Here is a 25,087-nt window from a genome sequence, read left to right on the forward strand (position 1 = left end):
GGCTGTGTTGCATCGTGCACACATGGTGCCTGTTTCGCAGATAAGTTTTAATAAATACACAGAGAATAATATAGAGTCATTGGCCACGAGGAACACCTTCCCTGGCCTTTTATTCTCTCCGGTTCCACGTCACCGCGCCTACCATCCAACTCCAAAACTCGGGGGAGACTAACACTCCCTACCTCCCTTGGTGTGCATCATAGGCGTGCCCATGACGAACACAACATTTCTCCTTAACCAATACAAAACAAACATAGCTGCTCAAAAAAAAGATACTATACTAATCCAGTATACAAGAATAGTACACAACAAGAAATGCCACATTCAGTCAATCCACCCCGAATCCTTGCAGCCGCGTTGAGCATGGCGGTCGAGGACTCAAACTGTACCGTTCAAGTCCTTGTCTCAGAGGCACTGAGTTGATTGGTATGGAGCCAGGCACCTCCTGATCTGAATCTTGAACTGGCTCCAAATTCTGCATGTCCACACCCCTTGTAGTAGATGATTGAGAATTAGTAGCAGTCACCACCGGCCATGTGCACTGGCTCAAACTTCTGCATGTCCACACCCCAAGTAGTCGATGATTGAGAATTAGTAGCAGTCACCACCGGATTCACTGTCAGGATGATCCATCCTCTCTCCTTCATCAGCTTCAGATCCTACTGTTTCCCTGAGCAGGAAGGTCTGGAATTGAAAATACAGAGGACATTAAACAACATTCACTCAGTACATGGCACTCATTTTGGTTTATAAGCTGGAAATTGAGCCATCAGTGGAGTGTCAAGAGTGTCAGGATGGCCGAGTGGTCTAAGGCGCTGCGTTCAGGTCGCAGTCTCCATTGGAGGCGTGGGTTCGAATCCCACTTCTGACAAGTGTCTTTTGCGAGGTGGATACATTTTTGGACTTTTTTTTTCCAAGCACCCGTATCAAAAACAATGTCAACAGTTTCTGTAAATTATCGATAAGATCTATTGTCCGTTGCTTGCAGTAATTTCCTGAAGTTGGCTAAATCGCAGTAAATCGGTAAAGCGGGAAATCACAGCATCTTCAACAAATCGTGAAAGAGGGGCAGAGATAAAGGTTTCGACCCTGCATATCAAGAGCGCAGCTGTCAATAGTTCAGCAGGTTCACAGTGCAGAAGGTTCAGTGGCACCAGGGTCCCCTGCGTCCCAATCACAGCTGGTTTTTAACTTCTGTATTCAGGGCATGGGAGGGGTGTGTTGCATCGTGCACACACGGTGCCTGTTTCGCAGATAAGTTTTAATAAATACATAGAGAATAATATAGAGTCATTGGCCACGAGGAACACCTTCCCTGACCTTTTATTCTCTCCGGTTCCACGTCACCGCGCCTACCATCCAACTCCAAAACTCGGGGGAGACTAACACTCTCTACCTCCCTTGGTGTGCATCATAGGCGTGCCCATGACGAACACAACATTTCTCCTTAACCAATACAAAACAAACATAGCTGCTCAAAAAAAAGATACTATACTAATCCAGTATACAAGAATAGTACACAACAAGAAATGCCACATTCAGTCAATCCACCCCGAATCCTTGCAGCCGCGTTGAGCATGGCGGTCGAGGACTCAAACTGTACCGTTCAAGTCCTTGTCTCAGAGGCACTGAGTTGATTGGTATGGAGCCAGGCACCTCCTGATCTGAATCTTGAACTGGCTCCAAATTCTGCATGTCCACACCCCTTGTAGTAGATGATTGAGAATTAGTAGCAGTCACCACCGGCCATGTGCACTGGCTCAAACTTCTGCATGTCCACACCCCAAGTAGTCGACGATTGAGAATTAGTAGCAGTCACCACCGTATTCACTGTCAGGATGATCCATCCTCTCTCCTTCATCAGCTTCAGATCCCACTGTTTCCCTGAGCAGGCAGGTCTGGAATTGAAAATACAGAGGACATTAAACAACATTCACTCAGTACATGGCACTCATTTTGGTTTATAAGCTGGAAATTGAGCCATCAGTGCAGTGTCAAGAGTGTCAGGATGGCCGAGTGGTCTAAGGTGCTGTGTTCAGGTAGCAGTTTCCTTTGGAGGCGTGGGTTCGAATCCCACTTCTGACAAGTGTCTTTTGCGAGGTGGATACATTTTTAGACTTTTTTTTTCCAAGCACCCGTATCAAAAACAATGTCAACAGTTTCTGTAAATTATCAATAAGATCTATTGTCCGTTGCTTGCACTAATTTCCTGAAGTTGGCTAAATCGCAGTAAATCGGTAAAGCAGGAAATCACACCATCTTCAACAAATCGTGATAGAGGGGAAGAGATAAAGGTTTCGACCCTACATATCAAGAGCGCAGCTGTCAATAGTTCAGCAGGTTCACAGTGCAGAAGGTTCAGTGGCACCAGGGTCCCCTGCGTCCCAATCACAGCTGGTTTTTAACTTCTGTATTCAGGGCATGAGAGGGGTGTGTTGCATCGTGCACACACGGTGCCTGTTTCGCAGATAAGTTTTAATAAATACACAGAGAATAATATAGAGTCATTGGCCACGAGGAACACCTTCCCTGACCTTTTATTCTCTCCGGTTCCACGTCACCGCGCCTACCATTCAACTCCAAAACTCAGGGGAGACTAACACTCCCTACCTCCCTTGGTGTGCATCATAGGCGTGCCCATGACGAACACAACATTTCTCCTTAACCAATACAAAACAAACATAGCTGCTCAAAAAAAAATACTATACTAATCCAGTATACAAGAATAGTACACAACAAGAAATGCCACATTCAGTCAATCCACCCCGAATCCTTGCAGCCGCGTTGAGCATGGCGGTCGAGGACTCAAACTGTACCGTTCAAGTCCTTGTCTCAGAGGCACTGAGTTGATTGGTATGGAGCCAGGCACCTCCTGATCTGAATCTTGAACTGGCTCCAAATTCTGCATGTCCACACCCCTTGTAGTAGATGATTGAGAATTAGTAGCAGTCACCATAGGCCATGTGCACTGGCTCAAACCTCTGCATGTCCACACCCCATGTAGTCGATGATTGAGAATTAGTAGCAGTCACCACCGGATTCACTGTCAGGATGAACCATCTTCTCTCCTTCATCAGCTTCAGATCCCACTGTTTCCCTGAGCAGGAAGGTCTGGAATTGAAAATACAGAGGACATTAAACAACATTCACTCAGTACATGGCACTCATTTTGGTTTATAAGCTGGAAATTGAGCCATCAGTGCAGTGTCAAGAGTATCAGGATGGCCGAGTGGTCTAAGGCGCTGAGTTCAGGTCGCAGTTTCCTTTGGAGGCACGGGTTCGAATCCCACTTCTGACAAGTGTCTTTTGCGAGGTGGATGCATTTTTGGACTTTTTTTTTCCAAGCACCCGTATCAAAAACAATGTCAACAGTTTCTGTAAATTATCGATAAGATCTATTGTCCGTTGCTTGCACTAATTTCCTGAAGTTGGCTAAATCGCAGTAAATCGGTAAAGCGGGAAATCACAGCATCTTCAACAAATCGTGATAGAGGGGCAGAGATAAAGGTTTCGACCCTACATATCAAGAGCGCATCTGTCAATAGTTCAGCAGGTTCACAGTGCAGAAGGTTCAGTGGCACAAGAGTCCCCTGCGTCTCAATCACAGCTGGTTTTTAACTTCTGTATTCAGGGCATGGGAGGGGTGAGTTGCATCGTGCACACACGGTGCCTGTTTTGCAGATAAGTTTTAATAAATACACAGAGAATAATATAGAGTCATTGGCCACGAGGAACACCTTCCCTGACCTTTTATTCTCTCCGGTTCCACGTCACCGCGCCTACCATCCAACTCCAAAACTCGGGGGAGACTAACACTCCCTACCTCCTTTGGTGTGCATCATAGGCGTGCCCATGACGAACACAACATTTCTCCTTAACCAATACAAAACAAACATAGCTCCTCAAAAAAAAGATACTATACTAATCCAGTATACAAGAATAGTACACAACAAGAAATGCCACATTTAGTCAATCCACCCCGAATCCTTGCAGCCGCGTTGAGCATGGCGGTCGAGGACTCAAACTGTACCGTTCAAGTCCTTGTCTCAGAGGAACTGAGTTGATTGGTATGGAGCCAGGCACCTCCTGATCTGAATCTTGAACTGGCTCCAAATTCTGCATGTCCACACCCCCTGTAGTAGATGATTGAGAATTAGTTGCAGTCACCACCAGCCATGTGCACTGGCTCAAACTTCTGCATGTCCACACCCCAAGTAGTCGATGATTGCGAATTAGTAGCAGTCACCACCGGATTCACTGTCAGGATGATCCATCCTCTTCAGATCCCACTGTTTCCCTGAGCAGGAAGGACTGGAATTGAAAATACAGAGGACATTAAACAACATTCACTCAGTACAGGGCACTCATTTTGGTTTATAAGCTGGAAATTGAGCCATCAGTGCACTGTCAAGAGTGTCAGGATGGCCGAGTGGTCTAAGGCACTGCGTTCAGGTCGCAGCTTCCCTTGGAGATGTGGGTTCAAATCCCACTTCTGACAAGTGTATTTTGCGAGGTGGATACATTTGTGGACTTTTTTTTCCCAAGCACCGTATCAAAAACAATGTCAACAGTTTCTGTAAATTATCGATAAGATCTATTTTCCGTTGCTTGCACTAATTGCCTGAAGTTGGCTAAATCGCAGTAAATCGGTAAAGCAGGAAATCACAGCATCTTCAACAAATCGTGATAGAGGGGCCGAGATAAAGGTTTTGACCCTACATATCAAAAGCGCAGCTGTCAATAGTTCAGCAGGTTCACAGTGCAGAAGGTTCAGTGGCACCAGGGTCCCCTGCGTCCCAATCAGAGCTGGTTTTCAACTTCTGTATTCAGGGGATGGGAGGGGTGGGGGTGTTGCGTCGTGCACACACAGTGCCTGTTTTGCAGATAAGTTTTAATAAATACACAAAGAATAATATGGAGTCTTTGGCCACGAGGAACACCTTCCCCTACCTTTTATTCTCTCCGATTCCAAATCACCGCACCTACCATCCAACTCCAAAACTCGGGGGAGACTAACACTCCCTACCTCCCTTGGTGTGCATCATGGGCGTGCCCATGACAAACACAACATTTCTCCTTAACCAATACAAAACAAACATAGCTGCTCAAAAAAAAGATACTATACTAATCCAGTATACAAGAATAGTACACAACAATAAATACCACATTCAGTCAATCCACCCCGAATCCTTGCAGCCGCGTTGAGCATGGCGGTCGAGGACTCAAACTGTACCGTTCAAGTGCTTGTCTCAGAGGCACTGAGTTGATTGGTATGGAGCCAGGCACCTCCTGATCTGAATCTTGAACTGGCTCCAAATTCTGCATGTCCACACCCCCTGTAGTAGATGATTGAGAATTAGTAGCAGTCACCACCGGCCATATGCACTGGCTCAAAATTCTGCAGGTCCACACCCCATGTAGTAGATGATTGAGAATTAGTAGCAGTCACCACAGGTTCCACTGTCAGGATGATCCATCCTCTCTCCTTCATCAGCTTCAGATCCCACTGTTTCCCTGAGCAGGAAGGTCTGGAATTGAAAATACAGAGGACATTAAATAACATTCACTCAGTACATGGCACTCATTTTGGTTTATAAGCTGGAAATTGAGCCATCAGTCTGGTGTCAAGAGTGTCAGGATGGCCGGGTGGTCTAAGGTGCTGCATTCAGGTCACAGTCTCCCTAGGAGACGTGGGTTCAAACCCCTCTTCTGACAAGTGTCCTTTGCGAGGTGGATACATTTTTTGACTTTTTTTTCCAAGCACCCTTATCAAAAACAATGTCAACAGTTTCTGTAAATTATCGATAAGATCTATTGTCCGTTGGTTGCACTAATTGCCTGAAGTTGGCTAAATCGCAGTAAATCGGTAAAGCAGGAAATCACAGCATCTTCAACAAATCGTGATAGAGGGGCCGAGATAAAGGTTTCGACCCTACATATCAAAAGCACAGCTGTCCATAGTTCAGCAGGTTCACAGTGCAGAAGGTTCAGTGGCACCAGGGTCCCCTGCGTCCCAATCACAGCTGGTTTTTAACTTCTGTATTCTGGGCATGGGAGGGGTGTGTTGCATCGTGCACACACAGTGCCTGTTTCACAGATAAGTTTTAATAAATACACAGAGAATAATATAGAGTCATTGGCCATGAGGAACACCTTCCCTGACCTTTTATTCTCTCCGGTTCCACGTCACCGCGCCTACCATCCAACTCCAAAACTCGGGGGAGACTAACACTCCCTACCTCCCTTGGTGTGCATCATAGGCGTGCCCATGACGAACACAACATTTCTCTTTAACCAATACAAAACAAACATAGCTGCTAAAAAAAAAGATACTATACTAAACCAGTATACAAGAATAGTACACAACAAGAAATGCCACATTCAGTCAATGCACCCCGAATCCTTGCAGCCGCGTTGAGCATGGCGGTCGAGGACTCAAACTGTACTGTTCAAGTCCTTGTCTCAGAGGCACTGAGTTGATTGGTATGGAGCCAGGCACCTCCTGATCTGAATCTTGAACTGGCTCCAAATTCTGCATGTCCACACCCCTTGTAGTAGATGATTGAGAATTAGTAGCAGTCACCACCGGCCATGTGCACTGGCTCAAACTTCTGCATGTCCACACCCCAAGTAGTCGATGATTGCGAATTAGTAGCAGTCACCACCGGATTCACTGTCAGGATGATCCATCCTCTCTCCTTCATCAGCTTCAGATCCCACTGTTTCCCTGAGCAGGAAGGTCTGGAATTGAAAATACAGAGGACATTAAACAACATTCACTCAGTACATGGCACTCATTTTGGTTTATAAGCTGGAAATTGAGCCATCAGTGCAGTGTCAAGATTGTCAGGATGGCCGAGAGGTCTATGGCGCTGCGTTCAGGTTGCAGTCTCCTTTGGAGGCGTGGATTTGAATTCCACTTCTGACAAGTGTCTTTTGCGAGGTGGATACATTTTTGGACTTTTTTTTTCCAAGCACCCGTATCAAAAACAATGTCAACAGTTTCTGTAAATTATCGATAAGATCTATTGTCCGTTGCTTGCACTAATTTCCTGAAGTTGGCTAAATCGCAGTAAATCAGTAAAGCGGGAAATCACAGCATCTTCAACAAATCGTGATAGAGGGGCAGAGATAAAGGTTTCGACCCTACATATCAAGAGCGCAGCTGTCAATAGTTCAACAGGTTCACAGTGCAGAAGGTTCAGTGGCACCAGGGTCCCCTGCGTCCCAATCACATCTGGTTTTTAACTTCTGTATTCAGGGCATGAGAGGGGTGTGTTGGATCGTGCACACACGGTGCCTGTTTCGCAGATAAGTTTTAATAAATACACAGAGAATAATATAGAGTCATTGGCCACGAGGAACACCTTCCCTGACCTTTTATTCTCTCCGGTTCCACGTCACCGCGCCTACCATCCAACTCCAAAACTCAGGGGAGACTAACACTCCCTACCTCCCTTGGTGTGCATCATAGGCGTGCCCATGACGAACACAACATTTCTCCTTAACCAATACAAAACAAACATAGCTGCTCAAAAAAAAGATACTATACTAATCCAGTATACAAGAATAGTACACAACAAGAAATGCCACATTCAGTCAATCCACCCCGAATCCTTGCAGCCGCGTTGAGCATGGCGGTCGAGGACTCAAACTGTACCGTTCAAGTCCTTGTCTCAGTGGCACTGAGTTGATTGGTTTGGAGCCAGGCACCTCCTGATCTGAATCTTGAACTGGCTCCAAATTCTGCATGTCCACACCCCTTGTAGTAGATGATTGAGAATTAGTAGCAGTCACCACCGGCCATGTGCACTGGCTCAAACTTCTGCATGTCCACACCCCATGTAGTCGATGATTGAGAATTAGTAGCAGTCACCACCGGATTCACTGTCAGGATGATCCATCCTCTCTCCTTCATCAGCTTCAGATCCCACTGTTTCCCTGAGCAGGAAGGTCTGGAATTGAAAATACAGAGGACATTAAACAACATTCACTCAGTACATGGCACTCATTTTGGTTTATACGCTCGAAATTGAGCCATGAGCAAGGTGTGCAGAGTGTCAGGATGGCCGAGTGGTCTAAGGCGCTGCGTTCAGGTCGCACCCTCCCTTGGAGGTGTGGGTTTAAATCCTACTTCGGACAAGTGTATTTTGCAAGGTGGATACATTTTTTGACTTTTTTTTCCCAAGCACCGTATCAAAAACAATGTCAACAGTTTCTGTAAATTATCGATAAGATCTATTTTCCGTTGCTTGCACTAATTGCCTGAAGTTGGCTAAATCGCAGTAAATCGGTAAAGCAGGAAATCACAGCATCTTCAACAAATCGTGATAGAGGGGCCGAGATAAAGGTTTCGAGCCTACATATCAAAAGCGCAGCTGTCAATAGTTCAGCAGGTTCACAGTGCAGAAGGTTCAGTGGCACCAGGGTCCCCTGCGTCCCAATCAGAGCTGGTTTTTAACTTCTGTATTCAGGGGATGGGAGGGGTGGGGGTGTTGCGTCGTGCACACACAGTGCCTGTTTTGCAGAGAAGTTTTAATAAATACACAAAGAATAATATGGAGTCTTTGGCCACGAGGAACACCTTCCCCTACCTTTTATTCTCTCCGATTCCACATCACCGCACCTACCATCCAACTCCAAAACTCGGGGGAGACTAACACTCCCTACCTCCCTTGGTGTGCATCATGGGCGTGCCCATGACGAACACAACATTTCTCCTTAACCAATACAAAACAAACATAGCTGCTCAAAAAAAAGATACTATACTAATCCAGTATACAAGAATAGTACACAACAATAAATACCACATTCAGTCAATCCACCCCGAATCCTTGCAGCCGCGTTGAGCATGGCGGTCGAGGACTCAAACTGTACCGTTCAAGTCCTTGTCTCAGAGGCACTGAGTTGATTGGTATGGAGCCAGGCACCTCCTGATCTGAATCTTGAACTGGCTCCAAATTCTGCATGTCCACACCCCCTGTAGTAGATGATTGAGAATTAGTAGCAGTCACCACCGGCCATATGCACTGGCTCAAAATTCTGCAAGTCCACACCCCATGTAGTAGATGATTGAGAATTAGTAGCAGTCACCACAGGGTCCACTGTCAGGATGATCCATCCTCTCTCCTTCATCAGCTTCAGATCCCACTGTTTCCCTGAGCAGGAAGGTCTGGAATAGAAAATATAGAGGACATTAAATTACATTCACTCAGTACATGGCACTCATTTTGGTTTATAAGCTGGAAATTGAGCCATCAGTCTGGTGTCGAGAGTGTCAGGATGGCCGGGTGGTCTAAGGTGCTGTATTCAGGTCACAGTCTCCCTTGGAGACGTGGGTTCAAGCCCCTTTTCTGACAAGTGTCTTTGCGAGGTGGATACATTTTTGGACTTTTTTTTCCAAGCACCCTTATCAAAAACAATGTCAACAGTTTCTGTAAATTATCGATAACATCTATTGTCCGTTGCTTGCACTAATTGCCTGAAGTTGGCTAAATCGCAGTAAATCGGTAAAGCAGGAAATCACAGCATCTTCAACAAATCGTGATAGAGGGGCCGAGATAAAGGTTTCGACCCTACATATCAAAAGCACAGCTGTCCATAGTTCAGCAGGTTCACAGTGCAGAAGGTTCAGTGGCACCAGGGTCCCCTGCGTCCCAATCACAGCTGGTTTTTAACTTCTGTATTCAGGGCATGGGAGGGGTGTGTTGCATCGTGCACACACGGTGCCTGTTTCGCAGATAAGTTTTAATAAATACACAGAGAATAATATAGAGTCATTGGCCACGAGGAACACCTTCCCTGACCTTTTATTCTCTCCGGTTCCACGTCACCTCGCCTACCATCCAACTCCAAAACTCAGGGGAGACTAACACTCCCTACCTCCCTTGGTGTGCATCATAGGCGTGCCCATGACGAACACAACATTTCTCCTTAACCAATACAAAACAAACATAGCTGCTAAAAAAAAAGATACTATACTAAACCAGTATACAAGAATAGTACACAACAAGAAATGCCACATTCAGTCAATCCACCCCGAATCCTTGCAGCCGCGTTGAGCATGGCGGTCGAGGACTCAAACTGTACCGTTCAAGTCCTTGTCTCAGAGGCACTGAGTTGATTGGTATGGAGCCAGGCACCTCCTGATCTGAATCTTGAACTGGCTCCAAATTCTGCATGTCCACACCCCCTGTAGTAGATGATTGAGAATTAGTAGCAGTCACCACCGGCCATGTGCACTGGCTCAAAATTCAGCATGTCCACACCCCATGTAGTAGATGATTGAGAATTAGTAGCAGTCACCACCGGATCCACTGTCAGGATGATCCATCCTCTCTCCTTCATCAGCTTCAGATCCCACTGTTTCCCTGAGCAGGAAGGTCTGGAATTGAAAATACAGAGGACATTAAACAACATTCACTCAGTACATGGCACTCATTTTGGTTTATAAGCTGGAAATTGAGCCATCAGTGCAGTGTCAAGAGTGTCAGGATGGCCGAGTGGTCTAAGGCGCTGCGTTTAGGTCACAGTCTCCTTTGGAGGCGTGGGTTCAAATCCCACTTCTGACAAGTGTCTTTTGCGAGGTGGATACATTTTTGGACTTTTTTTTTCCAAGCACCCGTATCAAAAACAATGTCAACAGTTTCTGTAAATTATCGATAAGATCTATTGTCCGTTGCTTGCACTAATTTCCTGAAGTTGGCTAAATCGCAGTAAATCGGTAAAGCGGGAAATCACAGCATCTTCAACAAATCGTGATAGAGGGGCAGAGATAAAGGTTTCGACCCTTCATATCAAGAGCGCAGCTGTCAATAGTTCAGCAGGTTCACAGTGCAGAAGGTTCAGTGGCACCAGGGTCCCCTGCGTCCCAATCACAGCTGGTTTTTAACTTCTGTATTCAGGGCATGGGAGGGGTGTGTTGCATCGTGCACACATGGTGCCTGTTTCGCAGATAAGTTTTAATAAATACACAGAGAATAATATAGAGTCATTGGCCACGAGGAACACCTTCCCTGGCCTTTTATTCTCTCCGGTTCCACGTCACCGCGCCTACCATCCAACTCCACAACTCGGGGGAGACTAACACTCCCTACCTCCCTTGGTGTGCATCATAGGCGTGCCCATGACGAACACAACATTTCTCCTTAACCAATACAAAACAAACATAGCGGCTTAAAAAAAAGATACTATACTAATCCAGTATACAAGAATAGTACAAAACAAGAAATGCCACATTCAGTCAATCCACCCAGAATCCTTGCAGCCGCGTTGAGCATGGCGGTCGAGGACTCAAACTTTACCGTTCAAGTCTTTGTCTCAGAGGCACTGAGTTGATTGGTATGGAGCCAGGCACCTCCTGATCTGAATCTTGAACTGGCTCCAAATTCTGCGTGTCCACACCCCTTGTAGTAGATGATTGAGAATTAGTAGCAGTCACCACCGGCCATGTGCACTGGCTCAAACTTCTGCATGTCCACACCCCAAGTAGTCGATGATTGAGAATTAGTAGCAGTCACCACCGGATTCACTGTCAGGATGATCCATCCTCTCTCCTTCATCAGCTTCAGATCCCACTGTTTCCCTGAGCAGGAAGGTCTGGAATTGAAAATACAGAGGACATTAAACAACATTCACTCAGTACATGGCACTCATTTTGGTTTATAAGCTGGAAATTGAGCCATCAGTGCAGTGTCAAGAGTATCAGGATGGCTGAGTGGTCTAAGGCGCTGAGTTCAGTTCGCAGTCTCCTTTGGAGGCGTGGGTTCGAATCCCACTTCTGACAAGTGTCTTTTGCGAGGTGGATACATTTTTGGACTTTTTTTTTCCAAGCACCCGTATCAAAAACAATGTCAACAGTTTCTGTAAATTATCGATAAGATCTATTGTCCGTTGCTTGCACTAATTTCCTGAAGTTGGCTAAATCGCAGTAAATCGGTAAAGCGGGAAATCACAGCATCTTCAACAAATCGTGATAGAGGGGCAGAGATAAAGGTTTCGACCCTACATATCAAGAGCGCATCTGTCAATAGTTCAGCAGGTTCACAGTGCAGAAGGTTCAGTGGCACCAGAGTCCCCTGCGTCCCAATCACAGCTGGTTTTTAACTTCTGTATTCAGGGCATGGGAGGGGTGTGTTGCATCGTGCACACACGGTGCCTGTTTTGCAGATAAGTTTGAATAAATACACAGAGAATAATATAGTCATTGGCCACGAGGAACACCTTCCCTGACCTTTTATTCTCTCCGGTTCCACGTCACCGCGCCTACCATCCAACTCCAAAACTCGGGGGAGACTAACACTCCCTACCTCCCTTGGTGTGCATCATAGGCGTGCCCATGACGAACACAACATTTCTCCTTAACCAATACAAAACAAACATAGCTGCTCAAAAAAAAGATACTCTACTAATCCAGTGTACAAGAATAGTACACAACAAGAAATGCCACATTCAGTCAATCCACCCCGAATCCTTGCAGCCGCGTTGAGCATGGCGGTCGAGGACTCAAACTGTACCGTTCAAGTCCTTGTCTCAGAGGCACTGAGTTGATTGGTATGGAGCCAGGCACCTCCTGATCTGAATCTTGAACTGGCTCCAAATTCTGCATGTCCACACCCCTTGTAGTAGATGATTGAGAATTAGTTGCAGTCACCACCAGCCATGTGCACTGGCTCAAACTTCTGCATGTCCACACCCCAAGTAGTCGATGATTGCGAATTAGTAGCAGTCACCACCGGATTCACTGTCAGGATGATCCATCCTCTCTCCTTCATCAGCTTCAGATCCCACTGTTTCCCTGAGCAGGAAGGTCTGGAATTGAAAATACAGAGGACATTAAACAACATTCACTCAGTACAGGGCACTCATTTTGGTTTATAAGCTGGAAATTGAGCCATCAGTGCAGTGTCAGGATGGCCGAGTGGTCTAAGGCGCTGCGTTCAGGTCGCAGCTTCCCTTTGAGGTGTGGGTTTAAATCCCACTTTTGACAAGTGTATTTTGCGAGGTGGATACATTTTTGGACTTTTTTTTCCCAAGCACCGTATCAAAAACAATGTCAACAGTTTCTGTAAATTATCGATAAGATCTATTTTCCGTTGCTTGCACTAATTGCCTGAAGTTGGCTAAATCGCAGTAAATCGGTAAAGCAGGAAATCACAGCATCTTCAACAAATCGTGATAGAGGGGCCGAGATAAAGGTTTCGACCCTACATATCAAAAGCGCAGCTGTCAATAGTTCAGCAGTTTCACAGTGCAGAAGGTTCAATGGCACCAGGGTCCCCTGCGTCCCAATCAGAGCTGGTTTTTAACTTCTGTATTCAGGGGATGGGAGGGGTGGGGGTGTTGCGTCGTGCACACACAGTGCCTGTTTTGCAGAGAAGTTTTAATAAATACACAAAGAATAATATGGAGTCTTTGGCCATGAGGAACACCTTCCCCTACCTTTTATTATCTCCGATTCCAAATCACAGCACCTACCATCCAACTCCAAAACTCGGGGGAGACTAACACTCCCTACCTCCCTTGGTGTGCATCATGGGCGTGCCCATGACGAACACAACATTTCTCCTTAACCAATACAAAACAAACATAGCTGCTCAAAAAAAAGATACTATACTAATCCAGTATACAAGAATAGTACACAACAATAAATACCACATTCAGTCAATCCACCCCGAATCCTTGCAGCCGCGTTGAGCATGGCGGTCGAGGACTCAAACTGTACCGTTCAAGTCCTTGTCTCAGAGGCACTGAGTTGATTGGTATGGAGCCAGGCACCTCCTGATCTGAATCTTGAACTGGCTCCAAATTCTGCATGTCCACACCCCCTGTAGTAGATGATTGAGAATTAGTAGCAGTCACCACCGGCCATATGCACTGGCTCAAAATTCTGCAAGTCCACAGCCCATGTAGTAGATGATTGAGAATTAGTAGCAGTCACCACAGGGTCCACTGTCAGGATGATCCATCCTCTCTCCTTCATCAGCTTCAGATCCCACTGTTTCCCTGAGCAGGAAGGTCTGGAATTGAAAATACAGAGGACATTAAATAACATTCACTCAGTACATGGCACTCATTTTGGTTTATAAGCTGGAAATTGAGTCATCAGTCTGGTGTCAAGAGTGTCAGGATGGCCGGGTGGTCGAAGGTACTGCATTCAGATCACAGTCTCCCTTGGAGATGTGGGTTCAAACCCCTCTTCTGACAAGTGTCTTTGCGAGGTGGATACTTTTTTTTCCAAGCACCCTTATCAAAAACAATGTCAACAGTTTCTGTAAATTATCGATAAGATCTATTGTCCATTGGTTGCACTAATTGCCTGAAGTTGGCTAAATCGCAGTAAATCGGTAAAGCAGGAAATCACAGCATCTTCAACAAATCGTGATAGAGGGGCCGAAATAAAGGTTTCGACCCTACATATCAAAAGCACAGCTGTCCATAGTTCAGCAGGTTCTCAGTGCAGAAGGTTCAGTGGCACCAGGGTCCCCTGCGTCCCAATCACAGCTGGTTTTTAACTTCTGTATTCTGGGCATGGGAGGGGTGTGTTGCATCGTGCACACACAGTGCCTGTTTCGCAAATAAGTTTTAATAAATACACAGAGAATAATATAGAGTCATTGGCCACGAGGAACACCTTCCCTGACCTTTTATTCTCTCCGGTTCCACGTCACCGCGCCTACCATCCAACTCCAAAACTCGGGGGAGACTAACACTCCCTACCTCCCTTGGTGTGCATCATAGGCGTGCCCATGACGAACACAACATTTCTCCTTAACCAATACAAAACAAACATAGCTGCTAAAAAAAAAGATACTATACTAAACCAGTATACAAGAATAGTACACAACAAGAAATGCCACATTCAGTCAATACACCCCGAATCCTTGCAGCCGCGTTGAGCATGGCGGTCGAGGACTCAAACTGTACCGTTCAAGTCCTTGTCTCAGAGGCACTGAGTTGATTGGTATGGAGCTAGGCACCTCCTGATCTGAATCTTGAACTGGCTCCAAATTCTGCATGTCCACACCCCCTGTAGTAGATGATTGAGAATTAGTAGCAGTCACCACCGGCCATGTGCACTGGCTCAAAATTCAGCATGTCCACACCCCATGTAGTAGATGATTGAGAATTAGTAGCAGTCACCACCGGATCCACTGTCAGGATGATCCATCCTCTCCTTCATCAGCTTCAGATCCCACTGTTTCCCTGAGCAGGAAGGTCTGGAATTGAAAATACAGAGGACATTAAATAACATTCACTCAGTACATGGCACTCATTTTGGTTTATACGCTCGAAATTGAGCCATGAGCGAAGTGTGAAGAGTGTCAGGATGGCCAAGTGGTCTAAGGCGCTGCGTTCAGGTCACAGCCTCCCTTGGAGGTGTGGGTTCAAATCCCACTTCTGACAAGTGTATTTTGCGAGGTGGATACATTTTTGGACTTTTTTTTCCCAAGCACCGTATCAAAAACAATGTCAACACTTTCTGTAAATTATCGATAAGATCTATTTTCCGTTGCTTGCACTAATTGCCTGAAGTTGGCTAAATCGCAGTAAATCGGTAAAGCAGGAAATCACAGCATCTTCAACAAATCGTGATAGAGGGGCCGAGATAAATGTTTCGACCCTACATATCAAAAGCGCAGCTGTCAATAGTTCAGCAGGTTCACAGTGCAGAAGGTTCAGTGGCACCAGGGTCCCCTGCGTCCCAATCAGACCTGGTTTTTAACTTCTGTATTCAGGGGATGGGAGGGGTGGGGGTGTGGCGTTGTTCACACACAGTGCCTGTTTTGCAGAGAAGTTTTAATAAATACACAAAGAATAATATGGAGTCTTTGGCCACGAGGAACACCTTGCCCTACCTTTTATTCTCTCCGATTCCACATCACCGCACCTACCATCCAACTCCAAAACTCGGGGGAGACTAACACTCCCTACCTCCCTTGGTGTGCATCATGGGCGTGCCCATGACGAACACAACATTTCTCCTTAACCAATACAAAACAAACATAGCTGCTCAAAAAAAAGATACTATACTAATCTAGTATACAAAAATAGTACACAACAATAAATACCACATTCAGTCAATCCACCCCGAATCCTTGCAGCCGCGTTGAGCATGGCGGTCGAGGACTCAAACTGTACCGTTCAAGTCCTTGTCTCAGAGGCACTGAGTTGATTGGTATGGAGCCAGGCACCTCCTGATCTGAATCTTGAACTGGCTCCAAATTCTGCATGTCCACACCCCCTGTAGTAGATGTTTGAGAATTAGTAGCAGTCACCACCGGCCATATGCACTGGCTCAAAATTCTGCAAGTCCACACCCCATGTAGTAGATGATTGAGAATTAGTAGCAGCCACCACAGGGTCCACTGTCAGGATGATCCATCCTCTCTCCTTCATCAGCTTCAGATCCCACTGTTTCCCTGAGCAGGAAGGTCTGGAATTGAAAATACAGAGGACATTAAATAACATTCACTCAGTACATGGCACTCATTTTGGTTTATAAGCTGACAATTGAGCCATCAGTCTGGTGTCAAGAGTGTCAGGATGGCCGGGTGGTCTAAGGTGCTGCATTCAGGTCACAGTCTCCCTTGGAGACGTGGGTTGAAACCCATCTTCTGACAAGTGTCTTTGTGAGGTGGATACATTTTTGGACTTTTTTTTCCAAGCACCCTTATCAAAAACAATGTCAACAGTTTCTGTAAATTATCGATAAGAACTATTGTCCGTTGCTTGCACTAATTGCCTGAAGTTGGCTAAATCGCAGTAAATCGGTAAAGCAGGAAATCACAGCATCTTCAACAAATCGTGATAGAGGGGCCGAGATAAAGGTTTCGACCCTACATATCAAAAGCACAGCTGTCCATAGTTCAGCAGGTTCACAGTGCAGAAGGTTCAGTGGCACCAGGGTCCCCTGCGTCCCAATCACAGCTGGTTTTTAACTTCTGTATTCTGGGCATGGGAGGGGTGTGTTGCATTGTGCACACACAGTGCCTGTTTCGCAAATAAGTTTGAATAAATACACAGAGAATAATATAGAGTCATTGGCCACGAGGAACACCTTCCCTGACCTTTTATTCTCTCCGGTTCCACGTCACCGTGCCTACCATCCATCTCCAAAACTCGGGGGAGACTAACACTCCCTACCTCCCTTGGTGTGCATCATAGGCGTGCCCATGACGAACACAACATTTCTCCTTAACCAATACAAAACAAACATAGCTGCTAAAAAAAAAGATACTATACTAAACCAGTATACAAGAATAGTACACAACAAGAAATGCCACATTCAGTCAATCCACCCCGAATCCTTGCAGCCGCGTTGAGCATGGCGGTCGAGGACTCAAACTGTATCATTCAAGTCCTTGTCTCAGAGGCACTGAGTTGATTGGTATGGAGCCAGGCACCTCCTGATCTGAATCTTGAACTGGCTCCAAATTCTGCATGTCCACACCCCCTGTAGTAGATGATTGAGAATTAGTAGCAGTCACCACCGGCCATGTGCACTGGCTCAAAATTCAGCATGTCCACACCCCATGTAATAGATGATTGAGAATTAGTAGCAGTCACCACCGGATCCACTGTCAGGATGATCCATCCTCTCTCCTTCATCAGCTTCAGATCCCACTGTTTCCCTGAGCAGGAAGGTCTGGAATTGAAAATACAGAGGACATTAAACAACATTCACTCAGTACATGGCACTCATTTTGGTTTATAAGCTGTAAATTGAGCCATCAGTGCAGCATCAAGAGTGTCAGGATGGCCGAGTGGTCTAAGGCGCTGCGTTCAGGTCGCAGTCTCCTTTGGAGGCGTGGGTTCGAATCCCACTTCTGACAAGTGTCTTTTGCGAGGTGGATACATTTTTGGACTCTTTTTTTTCCAAGCACCCGTATCAAAAACAATGTCAACAGTTTCTGTAAATTATCAATAAGATATATTGTCCGTTGCTTGCACTAATTTCCTGAAGTTGGCTAAATCGCAGTAAATCGGTAAAGCGGGAAATCACAGCATCTTCAACAAATCGTGATAGAGGGGCAGAGATAAAGGTTTCGACCCTACATATCAAGAGCGCAGCTGTCAATAGTTCAGCAGGTTCACAGTGCAGAAGGTTCAGTGGCACCAGGGTCCCCTGCGTCCCAATCACAGCTGGTTTTTAACTTCTGTATTCAGGGCATGGGAGGGGTGTGTTGCATCGTGCACACACGGTGCCTGTTTCGCAGATAAGATAAGTTTTAATAAATATACAGAGAATAATATAGAGTCATTGGCCACGAGGAACACCTTCCCTGACCTTTTATTCTCTCCGGTTCCACGTCACCGCGCCTACCATCCAACTCCAAAACTCGGGGAGACTAACACTCCCTACCTCCCTTGGTGTGCATCATAGGCGTGCCCATGACGAACACAACATTTCTCCTTAACCAATACAAAACAAACATAGCTGCTCAAAAAAAAGATACTATACTAATCCAGTATACAAGAATAACACACAACAAGAAATGCCACATTCAGTCAATCCACCCCGAATCCTTGCAGCCGCGTTGAGCATGGCGGTCGAGGACTCAAACTGTACCGTTCAAGTACTTGTCTCAGAGGCACTGAGTTGATTGGTTTGGAGCCAGGCACCTCCTGATCTGAATCTTGAACTGGCTCCAAATTCTGCATGTCCACACCCCCTGTAGTAGATGATTGAGAATTAGTAGCAGTCACCACCGGCCATGTGCACTGGCTCAAAATTCAGCATGTCCACACCCCATGTAGTCGATGATTGAGAATTAGTAGCAGTCACCACCGGATTCACTGTCAGGATGATCCATCCTCTCTCCTTCATCAGCTTCAGATCCCACTGTTTCCCTGAGCAGGAAGGTCTGGAATTGAAAATACAGAGGACATTAAACAACATTCACTCAGTACATGGCACTCATTTTGGTTTATACGCTCGAAATTGAGCCATGCGGGAGGTGTGAAGCGTGTCAGGATGGCCGAGTGGTCTAAGGTGCTGCGTTCAGGTCGCAGCCTCCCTTGGAGGTGTGGGTTCAAATCCCACTTCTGACAAGTGTATTTTGCGAGGTGGATACATTTTTGGACTTTTTTTTCCCAAGCACCGTATCAAAAACAATGTCAACAGTTTCTGTAAATTATCGATAAGATCTATTTTCCGTTGCTTGCACTAATTGCCTGAAGTTGGCTAAATCGCAGTAAATCGGTAAAGCAGGAAATCACAGCATCTTCAACAAATCGTGATAGAGGGGCCGAGATAAAGGTTTCGACCCTACATATCAAAAGCGCAGCTCTCAATAGTTCAGCAGGTTCACAGTGCAGAAGGTTCAGTGGCACCAGGGTCCCCTGGGTCCCAATCACAGCTGGTTTTTAACTTCTGTATTCAGGGGATGGGAGGGTTGGGGGTGTTGCGTCGTGCACACACAGTGCCTGTTTTGCAGAGAAGTTTTAATAAATACACAAAGAATAATATGGAGTCTTTAGCCACGAGGAACACCTTCCCTGACCTTTTATTCTCTCCGATTCCACATCACCGCACCTACCATCCAACTCCAAAACTCGGGGGAGTCTAACACTCCCTACCTCCCTTGGTGTGCATCATGGGCGTGCCCATGACGAACACAACATTTCTCCTTAACCAATACAAAACAAACATAGCTGCTCAAAAAAAAGATACTATACTAATCCAGTATACAAGAATAGTACACAACAATAAATACCACATTCAGTCAATCCACCCCGAATCCTTGCAGCCGCGTTGAGCATGGCGGTCGAGGACTCAAACTGTACCGTTCAAGTCCTTGTCTCAGAGGCACTGAGTTGATTGGTATGGAGCCAGGCACCTCCTGATCTGAATCTTGAACTGGCTCCAAATTCTGCATGTCCACACCCCCTGTAGTAGATGATTGAGAATTAGTAGCAGTCACCACCGGCCATATGCACTGGCTCAAAATTCTGCAAGTCCACACCCCATGTAGTAGATGATTGAGAATTAGTAGCAGTCACCACAGGGTCCACTGTCAGGATGATCCATCCTCTCTCCTTCATCAGCTTCAGATCCCACTGTTTCCCTGAGCAGGAAGGTCTGGAATTGAAAATACAGAGGACATTAAATAACATTCACTCAGTACATGGCACTCATTTTGGTTTATAAGCTGGAAATTGAGCCATCAGTCGAGTGTCAGGATGGCCGGGTGGTCCAAGGTGCTCCATTCAGGTCACAATCTTCCTTGGAGATGTGGGTTCAAGCCCCTCTTCTGACAAGTGTCTTTTGCGAGCTGGATACATTTTTGGACTTTTTTTTTCCAAGCACCCTTATCAAAAACAATGTCAACAGTTTCTGTAAATTATCGATAAGATCTATTGTCCGTTGCTTGCACTAATTGCCTGAAGTTGGCTAAATCGCAGTAAATCGATAAAGCAGGAAATCACAGCATCTTCAACAAATCGTGATAGAGGGGCCGAGATAAAGGTTTCGACCCTACATATCAAAAGCACAGCTGTCAGTAGTTCAGCAGGTTCACAGTGCAGAAGGTTCAGTTGCACCAGGGTCCCCTGCGTCCCAATCACAGCTGGTTTTTAACTTCTGTATTCAGGGCACGGGAGGGGTGTGTTGCATCGTGCACACACAGTGCCTGTTTCGCAAATACGTTTTAATAAATACACAGAGAATAATATAGAGTCATTGGCCACGAGGAACACCTTCCATGACCTTTTATTCTCTCCGGTTCCACGTCACCGCGCCTACCATCCAACTCCAAAACTTGGGGGAGACTAACACTCCCTACCTCCCTTGGTGTGCATCATAGGCGTGCCCATGACGAACACAACATTTCTCCTTAACCAATACAAAACAAACATAGCTGCTCAAAAAAAAGATACTATACTAAACCAGTATACAAGAATAGTACACAACAAGAAATGCCACATTCAGTCAATCCACCCTGAATCCTTGCAGCCGCGTTGAGCATGGCAGTCGAGGACTCAAACTGTACCGTTCAAGTCCTTGTCTCAGAGGCACTGAGTTGATTGGTATGGAGCCAGGCACCTCCTGATCTGAATCTTGAACTGGCTCCAAATTCTGCATGTCCACACCCCCTGTAGTAGATGATTGAGAATTAGTAGCAGTCACCACCGGCCATGTGCACTGGCTCAAAATTCAGCATGTCCACACCCCATGTAGTAGATGATTGAGAATTAGTAGCAGTCACCACCGGATCCACTGTCAGGATGATCCATCCTCTCTCCTTCATCAGCTTCAGATCCCACTGTTTCCCTGAGCAGGAAGGTCTGGAATTGAAAATACAGAGGACATTAAACAACATTCACTCAGTACATGGCACTCATTTTGGTTTATAAGCTGGAAATTGAGCCATCAGTGCAGTGTCACGAGTGTCAGGATGGCCGAGTGGTCTAAGGCACTGCGTTCAGGTCACAGTCTCATTTGGAGGCGTGGGTTCAAATCCCACTTCTGACAAGTGTCTTTTGCGAGGTGGATACATATTTTGACTTTTTTTTTCCAAGCACCCGTATCAAAAACAATGTCAACAGTTTCTGTAAATTATCGATAAGATCTATTGTCCGTTGCTTGCACTAATTTCCTGAAGTTGGCTAAATCGCAGTAAATCGGTAAAGCGGGAAATCACAGCATCTTCAACAAATCGTGATAGAGGAGCAGAGATAAAGGTTTTGACCCTACATATCAAGAGCGCAGCTGTCAATAGTTCAGCAGGTTCACAGTGCAGAAGGTTCAGTGGCACCAGGGTCCCCTGCGTCCCAATCACAGCTGGTTTTTAACTTCGGTATTCAGGGCATGGGAGGGGTGTGTTGCATCGTGCACACATGGTGCCTATTTCGCAGATAAGTTTTAATAAATACACAGAGAATAATATAGAGTCATTGGCCACGAGGAACACCTTCCCTGGCCTTTTATTCTCTCCGGTTCCACGTCACCGCGCCTACTATCCAATTCCAAAACTCGGGGGAGACTAACACTCCCTACCTCCCTTGGTGTGCATCATAGGCATGCCCATGACGAACACAACATTTCTCCTTAACCAATACAAAACAAACATAGCTGCTCAAAAAAAAGATACTATACTAATCCAGTATACAAGAATAGTACACAACAAGAAATGCCACATTCAGTCAATCCACCCCGAATCCTTGCAGCCGCGTTGAGCATGGCGGTCGAGGACTCAAACTGTACCGTTCAAGTCTTTGTCTCAGAGGCACTGAGTTGATTGGTATGGAGCCAGGCACCTCCTGATCTGAATCTTGAACTGGCTCCAAATTCTGCATGTCCACACCCCTTGTAGTAGATGATTGAGAATTAGTTGCAGTCACCACCAGCCATGTGCACTGGCTCAAACTTCTGCATGTCCACACCCCAAGTAGTCGATGATTGCGAATTAGTAGCAGTCACCACCGGATTCAATGTCAGGATGATCCATCCTCTCTCCTTCATCAGCTTCAGATCCCACTGTGTCCCTGAGCAGGAAGGTCTGGAATTGAAAATACAGAGGACATTAAACAACATTCACTCAGTACAGGGCACTCATTTTGGTTTATAAGCTGGAAATTGAGCCATCAGTGCAGTGTCAAGAGTGTCAGGATGGCCGAGTGGTCTAAGGCGCTGCGTTCAGGTCGCAGCCTCCCTTGGAGGTGTGGGTTCAAATCCCACTTGTGACAAGTGTATTTTGCGAGGTGGATACTTTTTTTGACTTTTTTTTCCAAGCACCCTTATCAAAAACAATGTCAACAGTTTCTGTAAATTATCGATAAGATCTATTGTCCGTTGGTTGCACTAATTGCCTGAAGTTGGCTAAATCGCAGTAAATCGGTAAAGCAGGAAATCACAGCATCTTCAACAAATCGTGATAGAGGGGCCGAGATAAAGGTTTCGACCCTACATATCAAAAGCACAGCTGTCCATAGTTCAGCAGGTTCACAGTGCAGAAGGTTCAGTGGCACCAGGGTCCCCTGCGTCCCAATCACAGCTGGTTTTTAACTTCTGTATTCTGGGCATGGGAGGGGTGTGTTGCATCGTGCACACACAGTGCCTGTTTCGCAAATAAGTTTTAATAAATACACAGAGAATAATATAGAGTCATTGGCCACGAGGAACACCTTCCCTGACCTTTTATTCTCTCCGGTTCCACGTCACCGCGCCTACCATCCAACTCCAAAACTCGGGGGAGACTAACACTCCCTACCTCCCTTGGTGTGCATCATAGGCGTGCCCATGACGAACACAACATTTCTCCTTAACCAATACAAAACAAACATAGCTGCTAAAAAAAAAGATACTATACTAAACCAGTATACAAGAATAGTACACAACAAGAAATGCCACATTCAGTCAATCCACCCCGAATCCTTGCAGCCGCGTTGAGCATGGCGGTCGAGGACTCAAACTGTACCGTTCAAGTCCTTGTCTCAGAGGCACTGAGTTGATTGGTATGGAGCCAGGCACCTCCTGATCTGAATCTTGAACTGGCTCCAAATTCTGCATGTCCACACCCCTTGTAGTAGATGATTGAGAATTAGTAGCAGTCACCACCGGCCATGTGCACTGGCTCAAACTTCTGCATGTCCACACCCCAAGTAGTCGATGATTGCGAATTAGTAGCAGTCACCACCGGATTCACTGTCAGGATGATCCATCCTCTCTCCTTCATCAGCTTCAGATCCCACTGTTTCCCTGAGCAGGAAGGTCTGGAATTGAAAATACAGAGGACATTAAACAACATTCACTCAGTACATGGCACTCATTTTGGTTTATAAGCTGGAAATTGAGCCATCAGTGCAGTGTCAAGAGTGTCAGGATGGCCGAGTGGTCTAAGGCGCTGCTTTCAGGTTGCAGTCTCCTTTGGAGGTGTGGATTTGAATCCCACTTCTGACAAGTGTCTTTTGCGCGGTGGATACATTTTTGGACTTTTTTTTTCCAAGCACTCGTATCAAAAACAATGTCAACAGTTTCTGTAAATTATCGATAAGATCTATTGTCCGTTGCTTGCACTAATTTCCTGAAGTTGGCTAAATCGCAGTAAATCAGTAAAGCGGTAAATCACATCATCTTCAACAAATCGTGATAGAGGGACAGAGATAAAGGTTTCGACCCTACATATCAAGAGCGCAGCTGTCAATAGTTCAGCAGGTTCACAGTGCAGAAGGTTCAGTGGCACCAGGGTCCCCTGCGTCCCAATCACAGCTGGTTTTTAACTTCTGTATTCAGGGCATGAGAGGGGTGTGTTGCATCGTGCACACACGGTGCCTGTTTCGCAGATAAGTTTTAATAAATACACAGAGAATAACATAGAGTCATTGGCCACGAGGAACACCTTCCCTGACCTTTTATTCTCTCCGGATCCACGTCACCGCGCCTACCATCCAACTCCAAAACTCAGGGGAGACTAACACTCCCTACCTCCCTTGGTGTGCATCATAGGCGTGCCCATGACGAACACAACATTTCTCCTTAACCAATACAAAACAAACATAGCTGCTCAAAAAAAAGATACTATACTAATCCAGTATACAAGAATAGTACACAACAAGAAATGCCACATTCAGTCAATCCACCCCGAATCCTTGCAGCCGCGTTGAGCATGGCAGTCGAGGACTCAAACTGTACCGTTCAAGTCCTTGTCTCAGAGGCACTGAGTTGATTGGTATGGAGCCAGGCACCTCCTGATCTGAATCTTGAACTGGCTCCAAATTCTGCATGTCCACACCCCTTGTAGTAGATGATTGAGAATTAGTAGCAGTCACCACCGGCCATGTGCACTGGCTCAAACTTCTGCATGTCCACACCCCATGTAGTCGATGATTGAGAATTAGTAGCAGTCACCACCGGATTCACTGTCAGGATGATCCATCCTCTCTCCTTCATCAGCTTCAGATCCCACTGTTTCCCTGAGCAGGAAGGTCTGGAATTGAAAATACAGAGGACATTAAACAACATTCACTCAGTACATGGCACTCATTTTGGTTTATACGCTCGAAATTGAGCCATGAGCAAGGTGTGCAGAGTGTCAGGATGGCCGAGTGGTCTAAGGCGCTGCGTTCAGGTCGCAGCCTCCCTTGG

At 45.9% G+C, this 25,087-nt stretch overlaps 4 non-coding genes across 4 annotated transcripts; all 4 read left to right on the top strand.

The window, feature by feature from the left end:
* Nucleotides 1-788: 788 nt before the first annotated feature.
* On the top strand, nt 789-871 carry TRNAL-CAG (transfer RNA leucine (anticodon CAG)). The gene has a single exon. It is a non-coding gene; the product is annotated as a tRNA-Leu (tRNA).
* A 9,617-nt stretch (nt 872-10,488) lies between these two features.
* On the top strand, nt 10,489-10,571 carry TRNAL-UAG (transfer RNA leucine (anticodon UAG)). The gene has a single exon. It is a non-coding gene; the product is annotated as a tRNA-Leu (tRNA).
* Nucleotides 10,572-17,751: 7,180 nt separating this feature from the next.
* On the top strand, nt 17,752-17,834 carry TRNAL-CAG (transfer RNA leucine (anticodon CAG)). The gene has a single exon. It is a non-coding gene; the product is annotated as a tRNA-Leu (tRNA).
* A 1,136-nt stretch (nt 17,835-18,970) lies between these two features.
* On the top strand, nt 18,971-19,053 carry TRNAL-CAG (transfer RNA leucine (anticodon CAG)). The gene has a single exon. It is a non-coding gene; the product is annotated as a tRNA-Leu (tRNA).
* The last annotated feature ends 6,034 nt before the right edge of the window (nt 19,054-25,087 follow it).

Source organism: Pleurodeles waltl, unplaced genomic scaffold, assembly GCF_031143425.1.
Source record: "Pleurodeles waltl isolate 20211129_DDA unplaced genomic scaffold, aPleWal1.hap1.20221129 scaffold_39, whole genome shotgun sequence".
In the NCBI taxonomy this organism is placed as follows: Eukaryota; Metazoa; Chordata; class Amphibia; order Caudata; family Salamandridae; genus Pleurodeles; species Pleurodeles waltl.